This window comes from Bos indicus x Bos taurus, chromosome 21 (genome assembly GCF_003369695.1).
Source record: "Bos indicus x Bos taurus breed Angus x Brahman F1 hybrid chromosome 21, Bos_hybrid_MaternalHap_v2.0, whole genome shotgun sequence".
Lineage (NCBI taxonomy): Eukaryota > Metazoa > Chordata > Mammalia > Artiodactyla > Bovidae > Bos > Bos indicus x Bos taurus.
In genome coordinates, this window is record NC_040096.1 from 42389745 (window position 1) to 42401270 (window position 11526).

Sequence of the window (11526 nt, forward strand, 5' to 3'; positions counted from 1 at the left end):
TTTTCTGTGTTGGAGCCAGAATTCAGAAATGCTCTGCTTTTCTTGGTTAAAAGAGACCCAGGGTTTTTCTTTTCAACACCCATTTGCACTGACCTCTTTTTCTGGCTTCTCAGTAAAAGGATTAAGGACTCAGGAAGCACTGGGGGAAAATGGCTTGTTTAGCTGGAGAAGGGACTTAGGCATGTCTAACAGTGTGGAGTGGAAAAGCCACGAAGCTTCCTCTTCGGGCAGCTCTACAAATCCAGGTCCCTGTCCAGCTCTTGGTCATCCCCCAGTGATGTGCATGGCAGTATCTGTTTGTGTGTGTGTGTGGGTGTGGGTGTGTGTGTTTAGTCAGTCATGTGGAATTCTCCAGGCAAGAATACTGAAGTGGGTATATTGCATGAAACTATTCCCTCAGGTCAGCACATCCTGGGAGTTAGCAGGATAGCATAGGGTGCTAAGCACTGGGGCTATTCATTAACCCACACCTAAACGACCATTTATGTTGTCTTCCAGAGGGTTCAGTCTCTTCTGAGAATGTAATCCAACGCAACGTGTTGATCCTTACTGGAACATCTTGTGGGTTTAGCTAAAACATAAATACCCTGATATGCTTAAAAAGTGAAAACAGATTCAAGCAATAGATGAATGTGCCTTTCTTTCTTCCAAATTTCCCCAGAGAAACTGCCTTCTCATTCTGACTTTTATGTGACAGAAAAATCACCTACAAATGCACTGGAAATGTTGAAAATAATTTCACTGAGGCCTTGTAGTAGGTCACAGCAACTGGGTCTTATGGCTTGCTCCTAACCTGAGCTGGATTTAATTCCAGAACCCAGGTGGGCTATAAAGCAACACCCTCTTTTCATTATCCTTTTTTTTTTTTTTAACTGTGATTCTACAGTAGTTTCAGCAATAAACAGGCTGAAAGAAATCCTTGGAGGCTTATCATCAAAGTTGGATATAGAAAAAGAGATATCAGGCACCCAGCAAGAAACTGTCTAGACAAGAGTCCCAGAGCTTCTACTTTTGTATTTCTTCCTTCCTCTGTCATTCAACAACATCATTGTCTTCAGTGTTTTTCATAATGGTCTACCCTGGAGTGGTCTGGAAAGCAAAGAGTAGAGAATAGACTTTGCCAGAAGAAACATAACTGCACTGAGGGAGTGGAGGTAGGGCAGTTTTATAGTGATCTTGGCAAAAAAGCACCATGTGAAATTCAGAGGTCACTCAGTTCTGCTCTTCACATCATGCATGTGGTAGCCTTGGATTACCATCAGAGCCTAGAGATTGCAGAGACCCCCTACGCCACCTCAGACACAGCCTGTGAGTTGCCAGATTGGAACCCCTGCAACTTACTGGCTTCCCTGGTAGCTCAGCTGGTAAAGAACCTGCCTGTAATGCAGGAGACCCCGATTCGGTTCCTGGGTAGGGAAGATCTACTCGAGAAGGGATAGGCTACCCTCTCCAGTATTCTTGGACTTCCCTGGTGGCTCAAATGGTAAAGTATCCACCTGCATTGTGGGAGACCTGGGTTTGACCCCTGGGTTGGAAAGATCCCCTGGAGAAGAGAACAGCTGCTTACTCCAGTATTCTGGCCTGAGGAATTCCATGGACTGTATATGACTGTATGCAGTGGCTAGCCCTGCAGGAACCAGGGGGGGTCTGCCTATTTTATAGCTAGATCTTGCTCAGATGAAGGAGGGTGAAGGATTAATAACTCCCGTTCCCCATTAAACCCTAGTTCCCTCACAGGAGGCTGTTATCAAACCCACAGCCTATTTAAGAGAGTTCCCAGAGAGGATTAAAGGAAGTCAGCCTCAGACTGTTAGGAGGGAACATCCTAAAAGATTTCCCCCAGAGGAGGAAACAATATGTGGTGAACAAAGCCAAAAGTACAGCTGGAGGCAGAGATGATAGGGATTAAACCCTGGATTAATACGGACAGTGTTAGATGGAATTGTTCAGTAGATAGTAACAGAAAATCCACTATTAGAATGTCTATTGTTTACTTAAGAAAACCTTGAGTTAAACAGTCCCAGGTTTGTGTCAGCATCTTCAGAACTCAAGGGTTCTGAGTCAAAAGTCTTTGCAATTTTCTTCCCCTCATGATGACAGAATGGTTGCCATAACTCCAGGCATTGTGACCTCACAGAGCCATTTTCAAAGGCAGCTAGCAGAAATGTTCTTTGTGTGTCCTCTCTCTTTCATTAATTATAATCATAACTAACATTTTTGAACATTTGCTAATCTTTCAGGGACTATCCTAAGTACTTTACATGTGTTAACTCCTTTAATTCTACAGCAGATAGGAAAAATCAAAGCACAGAGAGTGCAGTTACCTTTATCAGGGTCACAGAGACAAGATGTTGTAAAGCTGGACTCAAGCTTTTGGCAGTTCAGCTCTAGAGCCCTTACAGTGTTAAACCACCTCTCCATTAGGGAAGAAGAGATTTGCCAGAAGACCCTTGGCAACTTCACCTTATGCTTCATTGTTTAGACCTGGGTCACATGACCACCCTGGCTGCAAAGGAGGCTGGGAATACAAATATCTGCCTATTTCAGCCTATAGGAAGATGGAGGCTGTGATGGTCAGTTAAATAGCCAACCAAAAGTATCTGCCATGGTTGTAAAAGAAACAATGGCTCTTGTCATAACTGAAAGGTCCTAGTGCTCTAAGGGTTTAGGTGAAAGTCTCAGGTCACAGGGCTATTTGGCTTACTGGGGAAGAAAAACAAGCTTCTGCTCAAGACCAGCCAGGAATAACAAAAATGCCAGCAGCCTGGTAGTCATATCTTTCAACCAGTCACTAGAGTGTCTGTGCATGAGCAGCTCTTATTAAATTATTTATCCTGATTTAATGGGGAGGAAATCAAATGCAACAGGTGTGGTTCTTCCTGCTTGTTGAATGGCTTTAAAATAAGCTTTCAGATACAGGTTGCCTTGGGGCAAAGCAGCAGGAGGACAAAGCAGCTGTATTTTAAGCTAATTACCAAAATGCTACACTAGTACCTAGCAAAGACGGACATTTGTTCCTGTGTCAGTGGTCATAGGATAAAAATATGGAAAGAAAAAGAGAATATTACATAAGCAATTTGCTTACATGTACTTCAAAAAAAGCCTCTTGAATACAGAATACGGTCACATCTCAAGTGTTATTGTACCTGCTTGTAAACTTGAGTAGAATCTCATTTTAATAAGCTTGAAGAGACTTCCGAATTGCTACATTAGATCCAAATCTCATTAAACTTGAAGCCTATTGCTATAATATACTAAATATACTCTATTGTTTCCTGGGCTTAAAATTCACTTGCACAAAGCCAGCATTAGGTATGCATTTTCAAAGATGTTGGGGGGTAGGGAGGAAGAGATAGGCACTAAAGGACATGCTTGCCTTGTGCCAACCCATTAGGGCCAGAGAAGGTAAATGGTGCTACATCTTTCTGCACTGACTGTAACTGAACAGAACACAATATCTTAATGAAATGCAACATGTTTTTCAAATCTTAGGTGGTTTTGTTTCATGGTTTTATAAATTATATGGTTGTTTGGTTTTACCCCTATTTTTCTTTCTTTTTTTTTGGTCATGAGCTCATTATATTAGTACTAACAGCTAAAATAGGGTATAAAATGAGCAGGGTTTTGAATTGCCATTATCTATTCAGAAAATTGGAGAGGGCAATGGCACCCCACTCCAGTACTTTTGCCTGAAAATCCCATGGATGGAGGAGCCTGGTGGGCTACAGTCCATGGGGTCACTAAGAGTGGGACAGGACTGAGCAACTTCACTTTCACTTTTCACTTTCATGCATTGGAGAAGGAAATGGCAACCCACTCCAGTGTTCTTGCCTGGAGAATCCCAGAGACGGGGGAGCCTGGTGGGCTGCCGTCTATGGGGTCGCACAGAATCGGACAGGACTGAAACGACTTAGCAGCAGCAGCAGCAGCAGCGTTCAGAAAGTAATCAAAGGTTCACTAAAGACAATCTGTAACTGGAAAATGCTGAGCACTCACAAAGCAAACCTACCCAGATCCACTCTTTTTCCTCCCTGGCCCTACAGATAACCATCACCTCCACTATCCCTCATCTCCCTGAGCCTCAGTTTTCTCATCTGCAAAATAGGGAACTGGACTCCATGATTTCTTGGGCTTTGAAGACCTGAGACTCTGAAGTTCTGTGATTCTGTACACCCTAGGTCAATATTTAACAGAGACGCCAAATTCAATAAATATCGTGAAGCCACAACTGACATGCTTTTGTATATGCTGCTAAAAATATTTAACAGAGTGATAAGGGATATAGTCAACCATATTGTAATGATTTTGTATGGTGAGAGATGGTTACTGGACCTGTGGTGGTGATGATTTTGTAATGTATTTGATTGTCAGATCACAATGCTATACACCTGAAACTAACATAATGTTGTATATCAACTATACTTTAATAAAAAGAATATTTAATAATGCAAACAAAACTCTATATGAAAAGGAAATATCTTCATTCAGAAAGCAGATGATTAAGAGGGTAAATATTTCTAAATGCTTTGTTGCACTGGGATTTTTGTTCCCCAATACTATTTCCTGTGTGCACCCTGACAAATAATGTTAAGATGTAAAGCACTCTTAAGGGCATGGAAATAGCCTTGTTCAGTTGGATGTTAAAATGACATTCTACTTACATTATGCTTTATGAATGGAAGGTTAATGGAATTGTGCATGTTTCAGTTTTCACTCTGCAGGTTATTTTATAATAAGGATGAGACTGTCCTACCTTTAATCTGGTGTTTTATTAAATTAAATGCATTGCAAAGAAGGGCCATTTTATTCTGCTGTTCTATCTTATATTCAAAAGCAAGAGGGCCTGCCAAATGCTTCTCTTGTTGATTCTTTTAGGAGTCTCCTATTTCCAGTGAATGTGATATAAGCCCATACTTAGTACATGGAAGAAAAATATTATTAATTTCTTTAAATCTAAGGTCTTTAAACAAAGGCAGGAACTTCCTTTTGGGTTTTTATGATTTGCTATTATCTCACCTAAAAAAATAAAGACTTAAGCATATGAGTGGGTAACTCAAGGGTTCTCAACTAAGGGCTTACCATATCCCTTAACTCAGTAGTTCTTACCCGGGAGGTTATTGGCATTGGTAGAATGATATTCAATATTTGGTTTGCATGACTGACCATGCATTGCAAAGTATTTGGCATTCCTGTCTCCCACCCACTAAACACCAGAAGCATGCTCTGACCATTGTGACAACCATACTTGCTCTATACACATTACCAAATGCCAGCGCCTCTGAAAGAGTCCTCTGCAGAAAGGAGGTCTGGTCATAAGAGATTAGTTTTCAAAAACCCAAAGAGGATCTGTGTCCACATGTGGAGAATGTGACATTTCATCGTTCCAGTCCTCATCTCCAGTGGATGTACCTTGGTGACTTCATTGCTCCCTGGATGATGACACATATTAAGAGGAAAAACCATATACTTTCTCCTAGATCTTGAATAAGCATCAAAGCTTGCAGCATGTAACTTTTTAGAAAACATACATTTGTTTCTTTTTTGTACTTTATGAAATAGACTACATGTGTCCATGGTAAAATAACTCTTGAGAAGTAAAGATCTTGTGTAAGGAGAAACACAACAAGAGAATGAGTGGATTTTATTTCCTTGTTCCAGATTCTTCTGTGGTGCCAGGATTTTGAATTCCAATGAAGTTGAGCATTTTTGGGTGTTGGGTGCTAAATGAGACAGATGCTGTCTTGGGCCCGTGAAAGATGAATCAGACATGTTCTCTGCTTTTGAGGCTCACAGCTGTGCCTGGGAGGCTGACTGCTGGAAAACCAGAGTGTAAAGTAATAAATACCACCATGGAGGTATGTTTACATGCAATGGGAATCAGGGAAACGGGTAGCTGATTTCACCCAGGCATCCGGGAGTGGTGGTGGTGGGAGGAGGCAGAGCTGGCAGATCCAGGGAAGGCTTCAAAGAAAAGGGATCAGATGAGTGGGCCTTAAAGAATAGTACATGGGCCTTTGCCAGGTGGTGATGGGATAGGGAACAGAATTCTAGTAGCAGCATATACATGGTCACAAAGGTGTGAAAAAGAATGGAGAAAATCCAGTGCAGTGAGGCATTAGTGAAAGGGTGCTGGAGCTGATGGTAAAAGATAAGTCAGGGTAGCAGCATTTAGAGGTCCTGATATACCAGGCTAAGAAGTTGGAACTTAATTCATAGATAGAAAGGAAGCAATTTAGATTTTAAGCAGGAAAGTAAAATAATCAGATTTACATAGGGACAGAACTCTGATGGCAGTATAGAAGATGGATAAATGTAGACAGTTTCAACCAGGGATACCAGGTAAGTGAATTAACTGAATACTTCACTTTTAAGCATTCCTTCTTAAGACTTGAGAAACCAAGTTAATTCATAGCAAATTACAGGCAGGCAATAAATTTGAACTAAAGAGCCTCTTGATGAAGGTGAAAGAGGAGAGTGAAAAAGCTGGTTTAATCTGGTCCCATCACTTCATGGCAAGTAGATGGGGGAAAATGAAGACAGTGGCAGATTTTATTTTCTCAGTCTTCAAAATGTCTACAGACAGTGACTGCAGCCCCAAATAAAAGACGTTTGCTTCTTGGAAGAAAAGCTATGACAAACCTAGACAGCATATTGAAAATCAGAGACATCACTTTGTATAGTCTGTATAGTCAAAGCTATGGTTTTTCCATAGTCATGTATGGATGTGAGAGTTGGACCATAAAGAAGGCTGAGTGCCAAAGAACTGATACTTTTGAACTGTGGTGCTGGAGAATACTCTTGAGAGTCCCTTGGACAGCAAGGAGATCAAACCAGTCAATCTTAAAGGAAATCAACCCCGAATATTCATTGGAAGGTCTGATGCTGAAGCTGAAGCTCTAATACTTTGGCCACCTGATGTGAAGAGCCTATTCACTGGAAAAGACCCTGATGCTGGGAAAGATTGAGGGCAGGAGAAGGGGGCAACAGTGGATGAGATGGTTGAATGGCATCATCAACTCAGTGGAGAAAAGTTTGAGCAAACCCCGGGAGACAGTGAAGGACATGGAAGCCTGGTGTGCTGCAGTCCATGGGGTCACAAAGACTCAGACATGACTGAGTGAACAACAACATCTGAGGGGCAGAACTGGGATCTGGATTCAGGTCCTAGGCTCTAGAACTGGCATTCTTTTTTAAGATTTTTTTTTTTTTTTAAGTGGACCATTTTTAAAGTCTTATAGAGTTTGCTCCAGTATTACTTCTGTTATATGTTTTGTTTTTTGGCCACAAGGTATGTGGGATCTTAGCTCCCCGACTAAGGATCAAACCCACACCCCCTGCATTGGAAGGTGAAGTCTTAACCACTGAAATACCAGGGAAGTCCCTAGAACTGGCATTCTTGACAATTGTACCTTTGTAGCAGAGACGGTGGGCTGCTTTCCCCAGTTTATACTTCACCACTGCATTTACCAACCTCCTTGTTCTAGGGGGAGCCACGTGACTAGTTCTTGCCAGTGGAATATAAACTTTGGTATTGAGTGTCAGCTGTGGGCAGAGAGCCTTCTCCATACTCTCGTTTTCTGCCAGCTGAATACAGATGATGAGAATGAGGCTCCAGGGAACAACAAAGCCATGGTGTGGAAAAGCCCATGTCCCTAAGGCGTAACATGGAAGAAAACTGCTGAACCAAAACCCTTGTATTGTATCATTACATAAGCAGGAAATAAACTGAGATTTGGGGGGTCTGTCCACAGTGCAATACAGCGGTGCTGCCTCCCTTTCTTGCCTGAGGGTCAAGAGCAGAACAGTAAGCTTAAAGCTTGAACCTCTGGTGCCCTAGTAGGTTACCCAACATTGCTAAAGGATTGTGGTAATGACCTCAGATTGCGTGGTTTTCCCACACCAAGAGTGGCTCTCTCTTTTCAATCAGCATAACAGAACAACCAGAAGGTGTTAAAAACACAGAGTATGTTTGTAAACACATTGTTCTCGTGTCTTCTCAAAATCCTTGAAAACTCAGGAAGAGGAAAACAACAGAGCTTTGAGCCTAGTAGCACCTCTCATCTGTGAGAGGCCTCCATTCTAGTCCAACTTACATTTAGACGTCACTCCCTCTTTTACACCCCTGCCTGCCAGATCGCAGCCACCTTTGGTGTGAAACCTGGCACATGTTTAATGGGCTCACAAGAGACGATACAGCTGCTTCCAATAGTAAGCAAAAGAGTAACACACCTGGGGAAAGGCACGTGAGTGGAAAGGAGGAAAGCTAGCAATGTGGAGAGTTCGCATACATTCCTACCCAGCTGTGAACTATGTCACCGCTTTGGGCGCCTGGGGTCCATCCCAGAGGGACCCTCAAGGGAGACATACAGACTGCACCTCAGCGTTATCTGCCTGGGAGTAGAAAGGGAAAGCACTTACCCAAGAGAGACCATCCCCCATTGGTCAAAGGTTGCCCAGTGGGGTGTTAAGCCCTGAACCCCCCAGGTTGCACATTCCTAGGGGCCAATTCCAACAGGTACTCAACGCTCAGATGTCAAAGAGGCCCCAGTTAGAGAAGAGAGGCTGTGAGGTGGAGCACCAGCGGTGTCTGATACATGCCTCAATGTTAGACAATGCAGGTGGGATTTGAATCCAATACCTTCTAATCCCAGAGAACAATGTCACGGCTCACACACTGGGGAGAGAACAACAGGCTTGGAACTTGGAACTTTTGCTTCTAGTTCTGGAATTGCTACTTCTTTCTACTTGATTTAGGCAAATTCTTTAATAGCTGGATCTCAGTTGCCTTACCTCTAAATAGGGATACTGAACTAATTCCTTATTCCCCAAAGTGTGTTCAGTTTTACAATAGTGTTGCAAAATATTGATTAGCAGGTATAGTTGAGAAGAGGGAGTTTTGTGGCTAAGTAATACTGGTAAATGCAGCAGTTATACAGATTTCTTAACTGAAGAAATAAAAATTATGCAGATTTCTTCACTGAAGGATATCTCAGAGTCTTTTTTTTTTTTTTCATTTGTTTATTTAGCTGCACTGAGTCCTAGTCGCTACATCAAGTCGCAAGATCTTGTTTATTTGTAGCATATGCAATCTAGTTCCCTGACTGGAAATCAAACCCTGGGCTCCCCTATTGGGAGCACAGAGTCTTAGCCACTGGGCCAGGAAGCCCCATATCTCAGAGTCTTTATAATATATATTACACAAGCTACTTTATTCAAAAAACATTTCAAAGAACTAATTTGGTTGATATTTATTGAGCACTTACTATTTGCCAGGAATCATGTCAAGATCTTCTCTTACATTGTCTCAGTCATTCATTTCTTCAGAACAATATTTGTCAAGCTTCCTGCTACGTGACCACACTGTTCCTGGCACTGGAGATACCTCTGGGTACAAGATAAAGTCCCTAGTTTTTACCTGGGAATGAGGTAAGGACAGACAAGAAATAGGTAAGCATGAACAAAGAAATTGGCATGCCTCATCTCATTGTATTCTCAATTACTGCGACAAGGACTAGCTTTATCATGCCTATTTTATAAATACTGAGACTAAGGACTAGAGCGGGTAACATTTGAAATCACAGAGGTGGACGTGCTACAACTAGGACTGTGTGTGCATTAAAGTCTAATTTAAAAGTGTTGTTGGCATCAGGTGAACAGCATTGGGTTCATCAGTATCCTGGGTCCAGCGCATACCTTGTCATCAATCCACACACAGCTCATGCCCATGGCTATTAAGGTGACCACCACTCTGCTCTGTTGTCTTGTCCACCATTCTGAAGGTCAGTGTTCTGCAAAACACCGGTTTGAGAAACAATGCAGATAGTCTAGGAGGAGGACCTCTGGCCATAATGAGACAAGCAGCAGCAAAAGATTTTGCTCATACCCAAGTGGAGATTTGGAACTCAAATGAATGAGAGGTGACAGTTTTGCAAAGTATTGCATAGTGTCTCATTAGTTATGCCTCTCAACAATTCTGAATAAACTATTTTTCTCTTCTTACTGTAACATTTACATTTTTTTCTCTATAAAAAGTAAATGGTGGTGTGGAAGTTTTTGCACCTTTAATAACCTAAGGAGTGACTTGTCAGTGATAAGCTGATTTTTACAGCATATACTTTTCCTTGACACATTCCTTTGAAGAAAATTAAAAATCCAGGACCTGATTTTAATGATCCTTTGGTCTGTGATATTACTCTCAGAAAAAATAATGTAGGGAAAAGAGAATTATATTTTCTGTATATGACCTACTGAAATAATCAGGATTGTTGCATGTTAGTTATAATGAACTATCCTTTGAAGATATAGGCTATTTGTATATAGATAACACTTCCTTAAATGCTTTGCTATTTTTGCCATTGAGAGACCCCTCATAAAGCTCAATCTAGATCTAATCTGACTTTAAAATTCCCAGATGAAAGGAGCTTGAAGGAGTTACAATTTGTAAAATCCCCACAGTTAATGGAAACATCACTCACATACACTATTGTGTTTAAATAATTATGTGACCACATTTGAAAAATGAAAAAAAAAAAAGAAATACTGTTCTTTGTGGAGATTTGCATAAGTAAAGAGTCACAAATAATAACAACAACACAAGATAGTTTGAGGATGATGAGACCTCAGTCATTTGAGGCCTTTAGGACCACATCTCCCATTGAAACTGGAATCTCTAGCCATATAGTTCCCTCTGCTTCTGCTGGTTGGCATGCAGCTGGGCCATGTTCTTCCAGTGTGCATTAGGGAAAAGAATAGGAACTGGAAAATGTATGAGAGTAAATGTAGTGCTATTCACCATAGACCATGTGGTTTTTAAAAAATATATATATCATTTTGCTTAACAGGACTAAGGCAGAGATCACAGAGCTGACACAGTAAAGGTGAGTTAGAATGTGTTAGAGGCTGCTCCAGGAGAATGTCCAGCACTCTTATGACTTGCCACTAACCATAAGCCAAACCTCAAAACCTCGTTCTCTGCTTTTCTATGAGAAAATATGATCCACCGTGTCCAACCTTTTTAGAATAACCAAGGTTTCACAAAATGTGAACTATTATTATATAATATTTAACTAGATGGTCAAGGGAAGTGCATCCGCTATTCTAAACAGGTCGTGGCGGAAAACTAATTACAGATGACTGCAGAGAGAAAAGGGCAGTGTGTAGATAGTGAGATGGAAAAACACATTACAAAGCAAAGGCCGTCTCACTTGATCTTTGAAATTATTGATTCAGGATTCCTGAGTCTTGGTTAAGAGGAAGTAAATGTTAAAGCTGTAATTCTCATCTTACACAGAGGAGTGTAAGAACTCTCTACAAGAACTCTTTGGATGCTCATGCAAAAGCAGAAAGAAGAGGACAACCCTTGCAAAGGAAATGTTTGCCTGTTTTACTAGAATAAAATCAGAATTAGAACCGTTTTCCAGAATGGCTGAGATAGCAAAGTTCTCTGTTTAAAAGGGGATTTAGTCCAAATAGTCCCCCTGTGCTTTGATCTTTTCTACATCATTGTTCCCAGGCTTAGACCTCCTG

At 41.3% G+C, this 11526-nt stretch overlaps 1 protein-coding gene across 2 annotated transcripts in view; it reads left to right on the forward strand.

Annotated features, from left to right (window-relative positions):
- The window catches only part of NUBPL (nucleotide binding protein like), a 408788-nt gene extending 402294 nt beyond the window's left edge, over positions 1-6494 (forward strand). The window contains exon 14 of one of the 2 annotated variants that reach the window (XM_027520975.1): positions 5659-6494. The gene's annotated coding sequence lies outside the window, so the exon portion shown is untranslated. The remainder of the gene's footprint in view (positions 1-5658) is intronic. The other variant, XM_027520977.1, reaches the window with a different exon arrangement.
- The last annotated feature ends 5032 nt before the right edge of the window (positions 6495-11526 follow it).